Genomic DNA, 16,558 nt, shown 5'->3' with positions numbered 1-16,558 from the left:
GTACCTCCCACCTTGTGCCCTGTGACGGCCTAACATCCACTCTGAGTACCTCCCACCTTGTGCCCTGTGACGGCCTAACATCCACTCTGAGTATCTCCAACACTGTGCCCTGTGACGGCCTAACATCCAATCCGAGTACCTCCCACCTTGTGTCCTGTGACGGCCTAACATCCACTCTGAGTACCTCCCACCTTGTGCCCTGTGACGGCCTAACATCCAATCCGAGTACCTCCCACCTTGTGCCTTGTGACGGCCTAACATCCACTCTGAGTATCTCCCACCTTGTGCCCTGTGACGGCCTAACATCCACTCTGAGTATCTCCCACCTTGTGCCCTGTGACGGCCTAACATCCACTCTGAGTATCTCCCACCTTGTGCCCTGTGACGGCCTAACATCCACTCTGAGTATCTCCCATCTTGTGCCCTGTGACGGCCTAACATCCAATCTGAGTATCTCCCACCTTGTGCCCTGTGACGGCCTAACATCCAATCTGAGTATCTCCCACCATGTGCCCTGTGACGGCCTAACATCCAATCTGAGTATCTCCCACACTGTGCCCTGTGACGGCCTAGGATCCCATCCAAGTTGTCTCCCAAAAAAATGCCTTTGTCCTCCATTTCCTTGGTTCCACTCCACATACACTGCACTGATGCTTTATTGAAGTACTATTTAAGCAAAAATATACTGTTATTCATGGTTATTGAGAATAGGACATTTTAGTTGAGCATAATTATCTGCTGCAATTTCATTGCGTGAAAAATGCTAACATTCAATAAATTCAAAGAGAACATAAACATTTCAGACATAAAGTGCACCATTAATGACCATATAGGTATATGGATTAATGGTTAAATGATGAAGGAAGAAACTGGCGGTTGTTTAAAGACACACTTGGACATGATGTAGCTTAATTATTTTGGAAAAATCTATTTTGTTGCCAATCAGTTACAAATATCAGTAGAAATTCACATTGATACATACACTGAATTCCATTTTTCATGTTACAAGATTTCAAATTTCATAACTGTGATGTGACCCCCCCCCCCCCCCATGCAAAGAATAAAATGTTTCACACTCAGTCTTTCCCAATAAAATAAGACAAACAGCATGTGTTTAGAGAAATGGCGACTATAAAAACAAAAAAAATCAATTAAAAATATCTGTTTGGTAAAAACGTTAATGGCAGCGATCAATTTCACTCAGGTTGCATTTCATATGAACTTAAATTAATTCCTCAAAATTTGCTAAATGGCTTGTTCTTATCCATAATATTATTCTATATACAAAATGTTTAACTAGAGCCAAATATAGCTCAACATATTAAACATGAAAATGCATATTAATATTAAAATGTAGTTATATAGTTCATTATACATGGTCAGTAGGGTGGCACAGTGAGTGTTTCTCAAGCCAGTCCCTCCTAGCTCCCGGCAAAAACCTGGACTGTCTGGCAGGGAGCTGGGAGGGAGCAAAAACCTGGACTGTCTGGCAGGGAGCTCGGAGGGAGCAAAAACCTGGACTGTCTGGCAGGGCGCTGGGAGGGAGCAAAAACCTTGACTGTCTGGCAGGGAGCTGGGAGGGAGCAAAAACGTGGACTGTCTGGCAGGGAGCTGGGAGGGAGCAAAAACGTGGACTGTCTGGCAGGGAGCTGGGAGGGAGCAAAAACGTGGACTGTCTGGCAGGGAGCTCGGAGGGAGCAAAAACGTGGACTGTCTGGCAGGGAGCTGGGAGGGAGCAAAAACGTGGACTGTCTGGCAGGGAGCTGGGAGGGAGCAAAAACGTGGACTGTCTGGCAGGGGGCTCGGAGGGAGCAAAAACGTGGACACTGTAATGTGTGGATTTTTTCTGAGTGCTATGACTTCCTCCTACAGTACAAAAAACGCTGTTAGGTGAATTAGCATCTTCCCATAGTGTGAGCATGTGTGTGCTGTTACAGACTGAGGATACACTACAGGTTTTCTGGGACCCTATATATGGATAAGTGGTTGATAAATGGAATGATAGATATACATAGTCTGTATACTATCAACGATAATGATGGCTAATTCTTGTTAATTATTAAGATGCTTTTTTAACATTTTATTACAAATCATAATAAAAGCATATAATAGATATTAAATACAGATCTTCTCCCATAAAATAGGACAGCCAATATAGTCTTGCAACCTATTAAACATCTAATAGAACTCCTGGCCTGTAAATGCTCCAAGGAAGCAGTGGAATACAAGCATGTAGTAAACATTTTTTTTTTTAAATGCATCTTTGGCCTTGGTTTGTACACCTGCAGCGGTGATGGTTATGTAAGCCAAAAAAAAAAGGTGAGAGAAATCACTGTGGACAGGTACACACTCATCAGCGGCTCACCTGTCACGCTCTGCAGTCATGGAAACGATCCCAGCCCCCCCCCATGGAGAAGGCGATCGCACGAAGCCCCCAGTCTGCAGGAGATTCCGGCTGCGGCAGATAAGCTGATGCGACGTGACAGCGGGCGACACGGCGCGTGTGAGATGGTGGGCCTCTCATCCCCGTCGTCCCGGTTACCGTATGCGGGACGAGCCGATTGATGGGACGCCCCTACGAGATGGAGCGAGGTTTGGGGCGGGGCTGGCGTGGGGGAGGACCTCCTATAGGACACGTGAGGAGCGCCCTACCTGAAGGGAGGGGCTCAGGTGATCAGATAGGGTGAAGAAGGGGGGGGCTGGAGTTTCCTTTAGAGGAATAAAGTAGGAATGAATGAAAGCAGGGCGATAAGACTGAAGCATGTGATAAATGGCAAGGCCCAGAGAATGCGAGCCTCGCCACTCAGGCAAAGAGCACTGCAAGACCCTCCCCGTCCTGCGCTGGACAGTGTCACCCACTACGGTCTCCCATCTACATGGTTTTAACCATGACGTCAATATCTTTGACCACCTATTATCATTCCACATTTTATGTTTGTGAATTTATGTTTGTGTTTGTAGCGTTGCGTAGTCAGTATTCTAAACCAGATGAAATGCAGACTGTCGTGATTCCAGTTTCATACTTGACCAGTAACAATAGTTGAGTTACTCGAACTTGCTAATTAAAGCCCCGGAACGCTATATGCAGTTAGCATGTCGCTAAGATGGGGCAGAGATGTGTGCAATACATGACTTTTGCAGGTGTGACTCAGAACTGAGGCTTAAGTAAAAATAGAAGAGTCTGTCATCCTTGGAAAGGCCTACCCAGCCCCCCCCCCCCCGCCTCCCCATGTAGATTAAAAAAGCTTTAAAAAAATAATTTAAGATGTACATTTTTATGAAGTCAGTGTTTTTTGGACCAATACTGTTCATTCAATAAAATAGTTTATTAGAGTTAACTTGTTATACATATACAAATAGACATATACTGAATATATACATAAAATATACAGTTTATATGCTATATATATGTTTCAATATTCTCTATATATCCAGAATATATTTACAGAAGCTCATACTGAAATAATTATGCAGTCTATACAAAAGTATGTTTTATATTTCACAGCATTCAGTGACACGAGGCCCAGTAGAATGTAAATGTCTTGGTCTCTGCAGGAATCCAGCATCACATTCAGTGCCCATCTGATTCGCTGCTGTCAGAGTCATGTCTGCCGTTGTGTCACCTGCAGGAGACCTCCACCTGAAATAAGGAGAATGGATGGCTGAGGACAGAGCAGACTGGGGGCAGAACACAATGTCCTCTGCGTGCTCCTCTGATCCACGCACCTGAATCACGTTTATTTCAACCGACGCCTAAACATCACAATCACACTTATCTATAGATACAGCTCAGCTCTATGTGGACCATCTTCAAAAACTGAATTACACTGAAAGGAACATTTCACCTTTTCAATGTTCATGATGACCCATGATTACTAATTAGCCAATTATTCAAGAAAAGAATGAGTTCTATACAGGTTAGCAAAACTGTTTCTGTTTCTCACTTTAAAACTATTTTGTAAAACATCTGTGTATGTTCAGGTACTATTTTGTAGAAACTTTATATCACAATTATATTATATAGGAATCATGACCATATGAGATCATTCCTGACCACCTTGATTCATGGCAGAAGATATATTTGAAACTATTTGTGCAAGTACATTTTTTGCATGGGCTGCAAGATGGGAATTTTTTTATCAGCTTAAACAACAAAGTTTGGTAATGCTTATCTTGAAGATCTCATCTATAATGCATTATAGATACCTTCATAATGCATTATAATAATCGGTAAAAGAATTGATTAAGTATTATAGCATCCTCTATAGACAGTTATAAGGCATTATAGTGTTGATTATAACACTTCGTAAGCTCCTGTGAAGTACTCATCTGTAATGCACTACAGAAACCTTCTTAATGCATTATAATGGTCAGTATAAATCATTATAAGAATTAAGGATGCTTTGTACTGCATTATGCAGTTATCTATAGTACATTATAAATGAGAGCTTCGTAAGCCAGTCATAATGCATAATAAACATGGTTATCATTTTTATATCCATGTTTTTAATGCTGTATGAAGGCATTATAATGTGTTATGAATGTGTTCATAGATTCTTACAGACAGTTCTGACCATGCTCTCCAGCTATTGGTAATAAAGAGTACACGAGGATTCTGTTTACACATAACAGAAAATGTATGTATCAAACTAAAGATGCTCCTAGTAACATGTTACTTTTGGAGATAGCTACTCCTTTACTTACAGTCATTGTTTCTTTATATTCACCAGTGTGTCCAAAAATGTATTGTATTGCAGCAATAAATTTCTATCAAGAGGCCCTGTGGTGGACTGGCGACCTGCCCAGGGAGTACCCTGCCTCTCGCCCGAAGATGCTGGGATTGGCTCCAGCTTCCCCACGACCCAGATGGATTAAGCAGTATAGATAATGGATGGATGGATTTCTATCAAGATGTGTACATGATAGCTTATTAATTCAGTGCAAGAATCTAGGCAAGAGATTTATCTTGGTGCATAATGATTCATGTGTTTTATTTTCAAATGTCATTTCTTTCCGGGGACTTCCCATTGACTTACATTGCTATGGCAACACTGATGTGTCCACCACATGTCCATTAAAATCAATTTCCTGTCACTTGAAACAAGAAACAATTCACAACTTTGGCAGCAGCCTCTGGGCTCCAGAGCACTGATGTCCATTTGCTGAATGGTGCTTCCCGCTGACAGTAGAAAATAGTGTGGGAGTGATGTGGCCAAAGTGAATGTTAAGGGCTAATTCAGTACAGCAAAGCGTCACTCTCTTTTCACAAATGTGATTATAATTGATGGCACCTTTGAAAAATGGCATTTTAAATCCCTAGCAGGGATGCCACAGCCCGTCTACAACTTTTGAGCCGTCCTACACCTGTAATTGGATAAGCACCTACGGAAATCTATACTACTAACTTGGTAGCAGAAGTCACTGTCATCTACTTCCTTCTGTCAAAATGACCAGCAAGCACTACACATAATGGGTGAAGCCCAATTCATATGGCTGCCATCTGCAGCAGTAGCAAAACCTTATGAATGTCTGTGGGGAAATTCTCTTTGCCCCATCTTGCTCTCCTTACTGGTGAGAGCAAGCCTGGGGGGCACCCTTACTCAAGGGCCCATGGACATGTGACTGTTCGTGTAAGGCTGGACTGGAACCAGCAACCACCTGATCACCAGCACAGAGGTTTTACCCGCTGAGCCACATTTCACCTCTGTATTTGAGTTTCATTCAGTCCATTTTGAGAATGTTTATGAAACAGACTGAACTAACAGGCCAGGTGAGATAATAGAATGGACATGTTGTCAATCAATCTATTAAAATCATTCTGTTTCTCAGTATCATATTATTTTTGCAACCCACGATGTTTTGACAGGTATTTTAGGAATCATGCAATGAGATTCATTATAAACTTTGTTTATCCTGTGGCTAACTAAGATGATTATGGAGTCTCTCAGGTGCCAGTTAAACGGATGAGTAATGAAAGTAATCTGCTGTAACCTCTGTGAGTATAAGCAGTCGTCTCAGGCAGCTTCAGCAAGAATAACCTTTGCACTGGCAAAAAGCAGGAAACTGTCTCCACGTACTTGCTAACGCTGAGCATTAAGAGACACCCAACTGAGGTAACAAATTTCATACTGCTGATCAGTGCTGGGAACGTTAATCACAAAAGTAATCCGTTACAGACAGAGGTGGAAAGGTCAGGTCCAGAAAGTACTAATCCAACCAGTTGAGTATTCTGTGACCGTGAGTCTTTATACTGGTTGGTTAAAAGAAAAACCTGGTCTTTAATTGTCTTTAATGGATTAATTTTGTGAGTAACTTCCCCAACAATACTTCTGGCTAGCCAGTCATTCATCACGAAGTGCTGAAAACGCTTAAAGAGTCGCTGAGAATGTGCTGATGTGTAACGCTGATGTGTAATGCTGATGTGCAACGCTTAAGTGGCCATGTTTGCTTTTTTCTTCCATTTCTGTTTGGGAGGGATGGACAGGTCCAAATTAATATGGGCTCTCATCTGCACGCAATATCGCAGATGAAAGGCACCACTGTGAACTGGACTGATTGTAATACCTCTAAAAATGAATGCCGACAAGAGGCACCCATGCACCCTGCATACCTGAAGAGGAACCTTCTCATCTTGGCTGTCTCGTGCCTTTGGCAGGCGGGTTTTTAAAGTCTACATGGAAATGATGATGTGCCGCACACATCCATACGCAGACAGATACATAAAATTACCACTGAACCATTACCAGGCTGTAAAAATATGCATAACTATCCCATACAAATAACGGGATCATAGTGGGTCAAAGACACATGCATTGCTCTCCAAAATCTCACTGTACAGCATCCCCTGCAGAGCGTCATGCAATGAGCTGAGTAAATAATACATTTTTCTGTAGAACAAGAAATTAGCTCTTCAAGCAATAGACAGAGCCTGTTTAAGTGTCATGGGTTTTCCTTGTTATGGAGGAAAACGTGTAATAAAGACAGCGGTTGGCAAATGTAAATATGGTTGTGTGGGAGTGTGTGTGTGTGTGTGTGTTGTCAGGAAAGGTTCATGCATTTCAAAAACTGAAGTTGGCATGAGTTACTGCAATCCTTCTCTCTGTATCCATGTTGGATAACAAAATTGGTAAGAATTACCCTTATGTTTCTAATATATGCTCATAAAGATTGTGATGTCTGTTTTGCATCTTCTTTGATGATCAGAAATATTGATGAATAGAGATGAGGATTTCCCTGTCCTTGAACATGCACACCCTCAATATTCATTATATTTGTTTTATTTTGGTGGCAAGTAGTGCACCAGAAAGAGCGCCGCTTTTGAAGATGAAGATGATGAGGACACTGAATGCGATTGCTAGAGCAGAGATGAGACGCGCGCTTCTGACGTGGAATGCAGCGCGGGCGGCTTCCGCTTGCAAGCTCAGGACTTCAAACGCTACGCTCACCTACGACAAAGGGATATCAGACATTCCTTAATACTGTACTCACCTTAAATGCCTATTAGTTCCAGGTGTTGCTGCATTCTTTCCTTCAAATTTCGATGTCATCTGCTTTTTTACTTGGGGGCACTTGGTTCCTTGGAGGGAAAAAAACGCAAATTAGAATGTGTTAGGGTGAGAAAGAGTGTGTTTGGTGAGGGATCTTCCATGTGACAAGCTAGGTCAGGGTTTGCCCCGCTCTCTGTCCTTGGGCAAACGAATTGACCTACTTATCATGTGTTCTCTTTAAAAAAATGCATACAAGCAGCTGATCTAGTAGAGCTCAAAATATTCAGATATCCATCTTTATCGCTGTTCATGTTGTTCTACCCTACAAGAATAGTATTTTCTTCCATGAGCTCTCAGCTACCATGCTTACTGTTTGTAAAATGCGGTAAGCCATGCATGAATGCAAGATTGCATGTGTAGTAAGAATGAATGCCATCCTATTTAACAGTACAAATTAGGGAGGATTACATCATCTGCGAGAGCCTGTTCTGAGGACATTTCTGTCATGCTGTCCCATCCATTTGCCTCTGCTTTTCTATATTTGGGGACAGCTTGGAGAATGAATTCATTGTGTCTGTTGACCTCTTCCTCACCTCCAGTGCCTAAGTAAATTAATTTGACATGCATAGTTATACGCATAGTTACTTATTTGTCTCCAGGAAGTGGATGCCAACCGTCCAAAAAAACACTATTTACAGAATATTAAAATTAAAGGTGGACATTATCTATCAAACCAAACAAGCCTGTACCGAAAAATAAAGAGTAATTTTCAGACAGCGCGACACAAAGTACGGTCCAAGGGCGTTTGTGTTGTTTGGAAATGTAAAAAAAAAAACACTGCATGTTTTGCCTTGAGCACAAGAGAATTCATTGCCTGGCATGGTGTATACCATGGGTATCGACACTCCACCTGTTACAATCAAAAATACCTCACACCTTTCCTGCGGCATATCTCTCCAGCCTCTTTCACATGTGTGTGTGGGTGTGTGTTTGTTTGTGTGACAATCCCATGAAACAAGCAATCCTGGGATTGTCACTGAAAGCACTTCCTTTTTAAACACCCCCCCACCACCAATGCTGGCATGCTGGGACAAGAAGCAAAAAAAAAACAAAAAACATGACACACGGAGGGGGCGGGGAGCAGGGGGAGGGAGAGATTTTCCTACTTTTTTCATTACACTGGCTCCTGAGATGCATTGTGTGTTATAAAACTCTGTATGTGTGTCATACTGTGTATCATGCAGGGAAAATAAGAAACTTCCCACATCTAATATAAAGGGGTGTTTCAATGGAAAACAAAAACAGTTCCCTGCATTTTTAGTATGTTTTTTTTTATAAATATTTAAGAATTTTAAAAAATGTTATTTGACTGGCATTTAAGTGGTTAAAAACTGCACACAGTGAATGGAGAATTTATATCAGGAAGACAAAACCATTATGTACATATAAGGGAAGGATGTAAGTGAATTTTCTCGATGCCATTGTCAAAGAGTCCACATTATTAAATTTGTAAATTCTACTGAATGAAATGCAAAGAATAAAAATTTAAAAACCATCTTTTCAATATTGTGTTTGTTCACTGTCAAAATGTGTATCGTTGCCCTTGGCAGAACAGCTTTGGTACGTCCTTGGTATACTGGAGTGTTGTCATGGATACTCAAAGACACTTCCACTATCGGTAAACAAGTGAGATAAAGCACATTTCAGTGAGGCTGATCCAGAGGTGGCTGTCCTTTGCCTAAACATGACACAGTCAAGTCACAGGCAAACACTTCTGCAGATTCCATCAGACACAAAATGCAGCATTTTCATAATCATATGTACACTTCGGTTTCTATACATTACAATTTCAGAGGTAGTGGAGGTTTAGTACTTTTCGTTCAAAATTGTGCAAAATTCACAACAGTCCTCACACCTCCAGGATTGGGACTTTGAATCTGACTTCAACTCTGTTCGTGTGCATTTTGCATGTTTTCCCAGTGTTATGTTGGTTTCCTCCTTTGCAGTGGTGTGCAGTCGGGCTACATACCCTCTCTGAATAGTGCATAATACCTGAATGTGTCTGAGCCCACTGACGGGCTGGCATGCCGTCCATGGTGTTCCCCAGCCCTGTGTCCTTCACTGCCTGTGATTGGCTCTAGGATCCTGATAGACTCTCCAGCTGGGGGGTATTCCATGAAGCAAGATTTTGTCATTAGCCAGATAACTTAAGCCAAATGTAAGGATTGTCCAATACGAATGTCACTCAACTCTCCTATTGGACAGTAACCACATTTGGCTTAAGTTATCCAGCTAACTGGGAAATGCTGCTTAGCGGAATACCCCCCAGAACTCCTTGAGATTTTCGAGCTGACCTTTGTTCACATTGAACACTGGTAATGTGCATGGCAAATCTCCCATTGCCGTATATATGGGGTATTATACCCACCCTGCTTTTACTTAAATCATTTACTTTTGTATTAATAGCACTGATGAGAGTACAAATGTATAAAATCCATGTCCTCCGAGCAACAATGGAATAGGATTGCATGCAAATCGGACAACCAGTGACTCTGTGAAGTCTCTCCATGAAACTGGCAGCTCAACCATCTGCCTGGTCAGACTCTGGGGTGGGGGGTGGGGGGGGGGGGGTACGAGGGGCAGGTCTGCAGCACCCTACATTTGCACATTAAGTCAAAGTAAGCCTTGACGAAATAAAAAAAAACTCGAGTCTCTGTAATTGGTGAAACCTTGTGACCGACTTGTGAAACTACGCATGGAAGATTCTAATTATTCTTAAATACCAGGAGCCTTATCGACGATTGGGTGCCGAGAATAACCTAAAGGGTTAAACTATTTTCTCTGTAGCATCTCTCTTTTTTATCTTCCTTTTATTACACATATTTTGTCTAAGATGGCAGCATTGTCTTCTGCAGATCCAAAGCCCATAGCCCTTAGACATTGTATAGCTAATTTGATGTATCAATTATTCTCATGCTAATGAGGCTACAGTTTCTCACGTTTCCAAAGGGTTTTGGAACACAGATGGTTGCACACAAATCTGTCGAATACTGTCCCTTTTTTATATCTGGGACAAAAAAAAACTGTGAAAGCGACACAAAAAGCCTGCGAGACGCAACAAAAATATTAGCATGTCTTTGTCCTCGCTGTGTAATTCCCTGCGTTGCATGCGGGCGATACTGTGTTTGGATGGTAGCCCCCAGAAAACACAGCCATCCATATCGCTGTCCTCCTTTTTGTCGTCCCACCCATTTTCCCCTTCTTTCCTCTTAGATTTCGCTCGACATTTGTGGCACTCCGAACCATTATGCCGCTCAGCACCTTGACCATAACAACCCCCCCACATTGACGAATATATGTGGCAAACATGTCACCGATATGCCAACATATGGGAATAACAAGGGAGCAAGGCTCATGAAGGCTGGGGCGCTAACTGGGTAAGCAAGCAGTCGACAGATGACTCACTAAATATCATAACAGCTATTCTATTATTGATGAGAAATCCTACATTCACAGTGCTATTGCTGTTTATTTTCCAAGCTAATGTCTCAATCTCCTCCCAGTCGCTTGTTTCCCAAGAAGGAGAATAAATCTCCTCGCTTAAAAAAAGGTCTCTGGTTTTACAGGGGCGGCTCATTACAAATCAGAATGGCACCAAAATTCATTCACTTGGTATCTTTAAAATTAGGTACTATTAATATGTAATAATTGTTCATTGTTGTTGTAAATAATTTGACACACATTGTCTCCCCTGGGTAGTCAAAATATCATGTGAAATGTTTTTACAGGTCATTCATAATTTTCTCTGTACACTATACATAGAAAATAAAATACAAACACAATACAAATCAGAGGATGACTGGTTGCTGTATCTGTTTGGGGTGAATGTACTTTGTTTGCTGTCCCAATTATTCGAAACCGTGCAACAGCGACACGGACGTCTAAGGTTGCCAGCAAAAATACTGCACGTTGCACAAAACGAAATGAAAAAAAAAACACACAACAATAACAAAACAAAACAAAAAAACAAGGTGAAATTTGTTCTCTGCTTTACAGCATTTAAATCAGGAGTGCACAAGCAGATAACAGCCCGTGGAGATGGGTGATGAATGAATGGATTCACAGGCTCTCGGCACGCTGAGGAATATATTTGGGCTTGTGAGAAGTGAGAGTCATACAGTAAATCTTTTTTTTTTTTTTTAACTGAACCATGGCTTCCAAAGAAAATGGACGAACACCCATGATAGGGAACCTCAACAGCCCCGCCTCTTCTCAGTTGCAGGTCACTCCTGAGAAACACACAGAGCTATAATAGAAAGAACCCCCCCTATTGTTAGGGCCCGTAGCACTTGAGGCGTTCAGCAGACCTGAGCCAGCTGGGCACCTTTTTCTGCAGACGCCTTCTGTGATGGAAGCAGGTCGCATCCTTGGCCGGTGGAACCAGGAGGGCCCATTACGAGCCCGTTAACCCAGACAGGAAAGACGGCAGCGACGAGCAATCATGGCTTTTTAATTTTTTTTAAGGATGTGGTTTCATGATGCTTCATGAAAAGAAGACAGGAGAGAAAGACGGAGAGCTGATTAGAATTAATTTGAGCTTTAGCCACAAAGGCTGATGCTCAATGAGAGAGACAGAATGGGGGATTTGGGGGGAACTGTTGTGACTAACGCTGTTTTACTTCAGCGACCATGAGAACCCTTCAAGCTCGCTATTAATCTGTGCCCCCCCCCCCTCTCCACCCCCACCCCGCACCGCCAACTGCCTGTGTGCAAAAGGGACCGGGGCACAATGACGTTGACGTGTCATTACTGTGTGACAGCGAGAAACAAATCAGGGGGGGTGGGAAAGTCCTTGGAAAGGCAAAACAACAGCCAAAAAAAAAAAAAAAAACTTTTTTGAGAGGAAGGAATCCATTTTAATAAATTTACATTGCATTTGCTGTTCCCTTTCACCTCGCAATGAAACAATATGCTTGGCCACCGGGCCTTGCTCCTTTATCCCGCCGTCTCGGGCCTTGCTCCTACCCTGACAGTGCGCTCCTCTCAGACCCACTCCATCTCTTCCAGGCTTTGGTCGCTTTCAATTTCAATTTAGCACAATAAAGTTGTTATGTGGGACAGTGTGGGCACCTGCTGTGAGGCAACAGAGCGAGCTTGGCGGCCCGGAGGCTGGCGTGGGTACCACGGCCTGGCTGATGGGGAAGCTCTCCGGCGGATATTAAGGCACCACGCTTAGCTTCAAACCGCAAAGAGGCCACTGTGATTCCACGCAACTCCATCCCACCGCTAGTCTATACATACACACACAAGGACACACGCTCTTCCTGTGATGCTGTGGCCACCATCATGGGGGTGGATTCATCCTTCACTCCTCCCACATGAGGATCTACCTTAAAGCCTTGAGTAACCCAAACCGATTCTTTGTTCAAGAGCCAGGGTGGAATTTGGACCGAGTTTTTTTTTATGCGTTTTGGGGTTAAACAAAGTTGAGATGTCAAAATTCATTCCCGCGGGCAGCACAGAGCTCAAAGAGGCTATGGGTCTGCTTGTCCACAGAATGAGAGAAATGTCTGTTTAGGTGAACATCATCCAGACCAAAATACAAATACTGAGCACAGGCTCACAACCATGCACATGAACGCTGAAACTCGCACAAACAGTACAAAGTACGCTAACCATGGCGATGGAATTGTTATAAAAAAAATTGTAAAAATACCAGGGTGCTGTTTTGCGACCAAACACACGAAAATTAAAAAAGTCGATCTTTAACATCGCCATTGTCCGTGACACGGAGACAGTCAAGCCGATCGGCTTCAAGGACAAGTGCAAACGCGGAAAGGCTGGGTGGTCTCGGGATGCGTGCAGGAGCATCCGTGTGTGTGCATCTCCGCGCCTTTTCTCCTCTGCTCTGGATGCACATCGAAAATGGACCACATGGAAGGGAAAGTATTGTCTCCGCTTCCGCGATAAGGGGGGATGGCATATGTGCAAGCGTTCTATATCATTATGCCACTGTGATACTCCGGGGGACCACCGTAACTTAGTTTGTCTTCCTCACAAAGTTCGGCTAAGCTTGGACAGATTCATTAGAAGGGTATTCTTTGGGCTCGACGATGCCTAAAAAGGCTTCCGACAATGGAGCTAATCACAGCCTCGCCCCTGACCAATGGTCAGATTTTCCCTTTTCACCTCTGGGCCTGGTATCATCTCATAGCAATTTGCCCAACTAGTCAATCTGTCTCAAGCTTAAATAAGGTGGTAGCTGTTTTTTTTTTTCTTTCCTGACACTCATCTGTCCAGAATTTAGTTTAACTACAGTCCTCCATCCCCATAGAATTTTAACCAGTCAGATTTGTGTCCAGCTCTGTCCAGCTTGAAATGGGCTCCAGCCTGGCCTGCAACAAGGACATTGGATAAGTGGTTCAAAGATGGATGGATACATTTTTTTCCATTTACCAAGCATTTATAATGTACAGTAACAGGCCGGCATATCAGAATGGATAGCTAGGACATAAATAAATAAGAAACACACACAACTCAAATGTGCCACAGTGCTTTCAAAGGCCACTGAATTGGTAGAGTGCAATGTTATCAACTATTTGTTGTGGCGCCCAGAAGCAACCCTTTGAAAGGCAATGACACCCCACCTTACTCTGGATACTAAGTGCCATGGGATAATCGTGAGTCCCGGTTCCCACTCTACGCCTGTGTCTCATGCCTTAGATGTGCGCTCTGCGTTAGTGACTGCTAGTGTTTCCTTGTTTAACTATAATCTCAATCCACCCATGCCACCCCCAGCCCTGAGTTTAATGAGCGTAAGGAATAGCCATGAATGTGCAGCAGCTATAGGAGGACAATAGGCTACACGTTATAATTAGACCAAAAAAAACACCAATGCCAACTAGAACTTTCAGTGCAAATTTTCTTAGAGTCGAGAGCAAAGGCCGACTATAAGTCTGGGGCCATCTAATTACGACAATATCTGGTATATGACAAACTGAGGCTGATACATGGACCATGGCTAAAAACACATGCCATTTGCAGCTCCACTCTGCCATGCCTGTATTGATGTGCACCACTCTGCTCTCTGAAACTAGCATAACCTAAAACTAAGGGCATTCTCACATTGCTAAGCCAATTGCTATGCAAAACAATGAAGCTCTTTGGCTTCACATAAATTTCTAGCTGTTTAACATTACCCATACCATCAAAATCTCCTGAAGGTCATTTGGCAAGCTGGTGTTATGTCCCCAGCAACAGAAATATGGGCGTGAGACATGTGGCCCTTAATTTTGCACAGTGAGCAACCAGAACAGTTTAATGAATTTTAGAAATTAAATTACGGTGGCTCATGTCACTGCGCTGCTATATGAATGCATGTAGTGGAACTAAAGGCAGAGGCTTCAGACTTTGCACATTGACAAATTTCTTAAACTAAACACCCAATTGAAGCAACCTCAAATCTGGTCTAACATATAAGTACAGAGCTTTAAAAACACCCAAGTTCACAGTGAACCTGTATTGGTTATGTTAGGTTCCAGGTGCATCTCAATCAAGAAATAATGTGTCGCAATATAAGAGGGGAATCCAAAATATGTCTAAACACGAATATGTTTTGTAGAAATAGAACTTACAGAATACATTTGTTAAGAAATGTTTATTAAGCATCAGATTCTTTTATGTATTCATTTTGGTTTTTAAATAATCATATCAATTTTGGGATGCAATGAACTTTGGGAAGTTCTTTGAACTTGTTAACAACTTAATTTCACAAATTACAAAGTACAATAAGTACCGCGGGTATCGGTTATAATTTGGGGCTGTTCCGGGGCAAGGTATACACAGAAGAGGAAATACGGCGACAAGGGATATAAACAGAAACACGAAAGCAAGAAATAAGCCCTACAAATCCAAAGCCAAGACTCCGGAAAACCGCGAAACCAGAAACAAGCAGCCGGTAAAGCGAAGCGCGAAGACGGACGTGAAACGCCGGCACACAAAAGGCAGAACCCGGAACAGCCCGTAAACCCGGAAGAAGGGGAACAAAAACCGAGCCGAGCATTAGAACCGCCTACTTCCGGTTCAATACCGTAATCAACAAAATAGCAGCGCAGCAGCAACGCAAGTGAACTGGCTTTATTAAGGTCATGCAACCTGAATATGAACAGAATTAGAAATTGAGAAAAAATCTGTTTGATAGGTGGTTACTACCCAATATTGTTTTCAAAAGCATCTGTTTCCCCAAAAATCATAAAATAATTAGAAGACGTTACCTTCGGATATATACATAGAATTAATATTTGCTAATTTTAAGATCAAACAACAAAGCATAATGTAGAGGCTCCTTCTTAAAAACCATCACAATTAGTCCTTAATTCATTCAAATAATGCAGTGATCTCAACTCTGCATGAACACAAGTAACACAAGTAAATCTACAGCTACACTGTTAGTAAGCCTATCTATTGCTGTTTTCTGTTTGATTGCATAATCCAATCACTATGTTACACCAAAACAAAAATAATGTGGGAGTGAACTGGTTTTAACTCTGTATAAATTATTCCACCTCCAGCTAAAACAAATGAATAATATAACATTATACTACTAACATGGCAAAAAGGAGCATACTGAAGATATAATATTTCTAAATTAATATAGAACATATTAAAAGATTCCACAAAAGACAATGGATAAAGTCATGTATGAAACAAGATACAAATTCTGAAGTTTTTGACCTTTTTGTCATTTATCCTTCCATTTTCGATAACTGCATAGCTATCACAGTCTGCTCATACCATTTACCATTCTTCCCATATGAGCACATCAACCTAAAGCGCAAATGACCAGGCATACATTCCTAACCATTTGAATCAATGTGTTAAATCTCAAATACATATTTATATACACATTTTTAAAGCAACTCACATACAGAATATATACATAAATAAATATGGAAATGCAATCAGACCACGTACCTAATTTTACACTAAAATTGCTGCATTCCAGCACTCTGATAGGTGAAGATAATAATTCACCCCAAAGAAAGGGGGTGATGCTGAGACCTTCATATCAC

At 42.1% G+C, this 16,558-nt stretch overlaps 1 long non-coding RNA gene across 2 annotated transcripts in view; it reads right to left on the bottom strand.

The window, feature by feature from the left end:
• Positions 1 to 3,307: 3,307 nt before the first annotated feature.
• The window catches only part of LOC111860101 (uncharacterized), a 44,858-nt gene continuing 31,607 nt past the window's right edge, over positions 3,308 to 16,558 (bottom strand). For both annotated transcript variants that reach the window (XR_002841960.2, XR_002841959.2), the window contains exons 3-4: positions 7,489 to 7,576; positions 3,308 to 3,640 (exon numbers count right to left, since the gene is read on the bottom strand). This is a non-coding gene — a long non-coding RNA (uncharacterized lncRNA). The remainder of the gene's footprint in view (positions 3,641 to 7,488; positions 7,577 to 16,558) is intronic.

This window comes from Paramormyrops kingsleyae, chromosome 7, assembly GCF_048594095.1.
Source record: "Paramormyrops kingsleyae isolate MSU_618 chromosome 7, PKINGS_0.4, whole genome shotgun sequence".
Taxonomy (NCBI): domain Eukaryota; kingdom Metazoa; phylum Chordata; class Actinopteri; order Osteoglossiformes; family Mormyridae; genus Paramormyrops; species Paramormyrops kingsleyae.
This window is presented reverse-complemented; position numbering and strand designations above follow the sequence as displayed.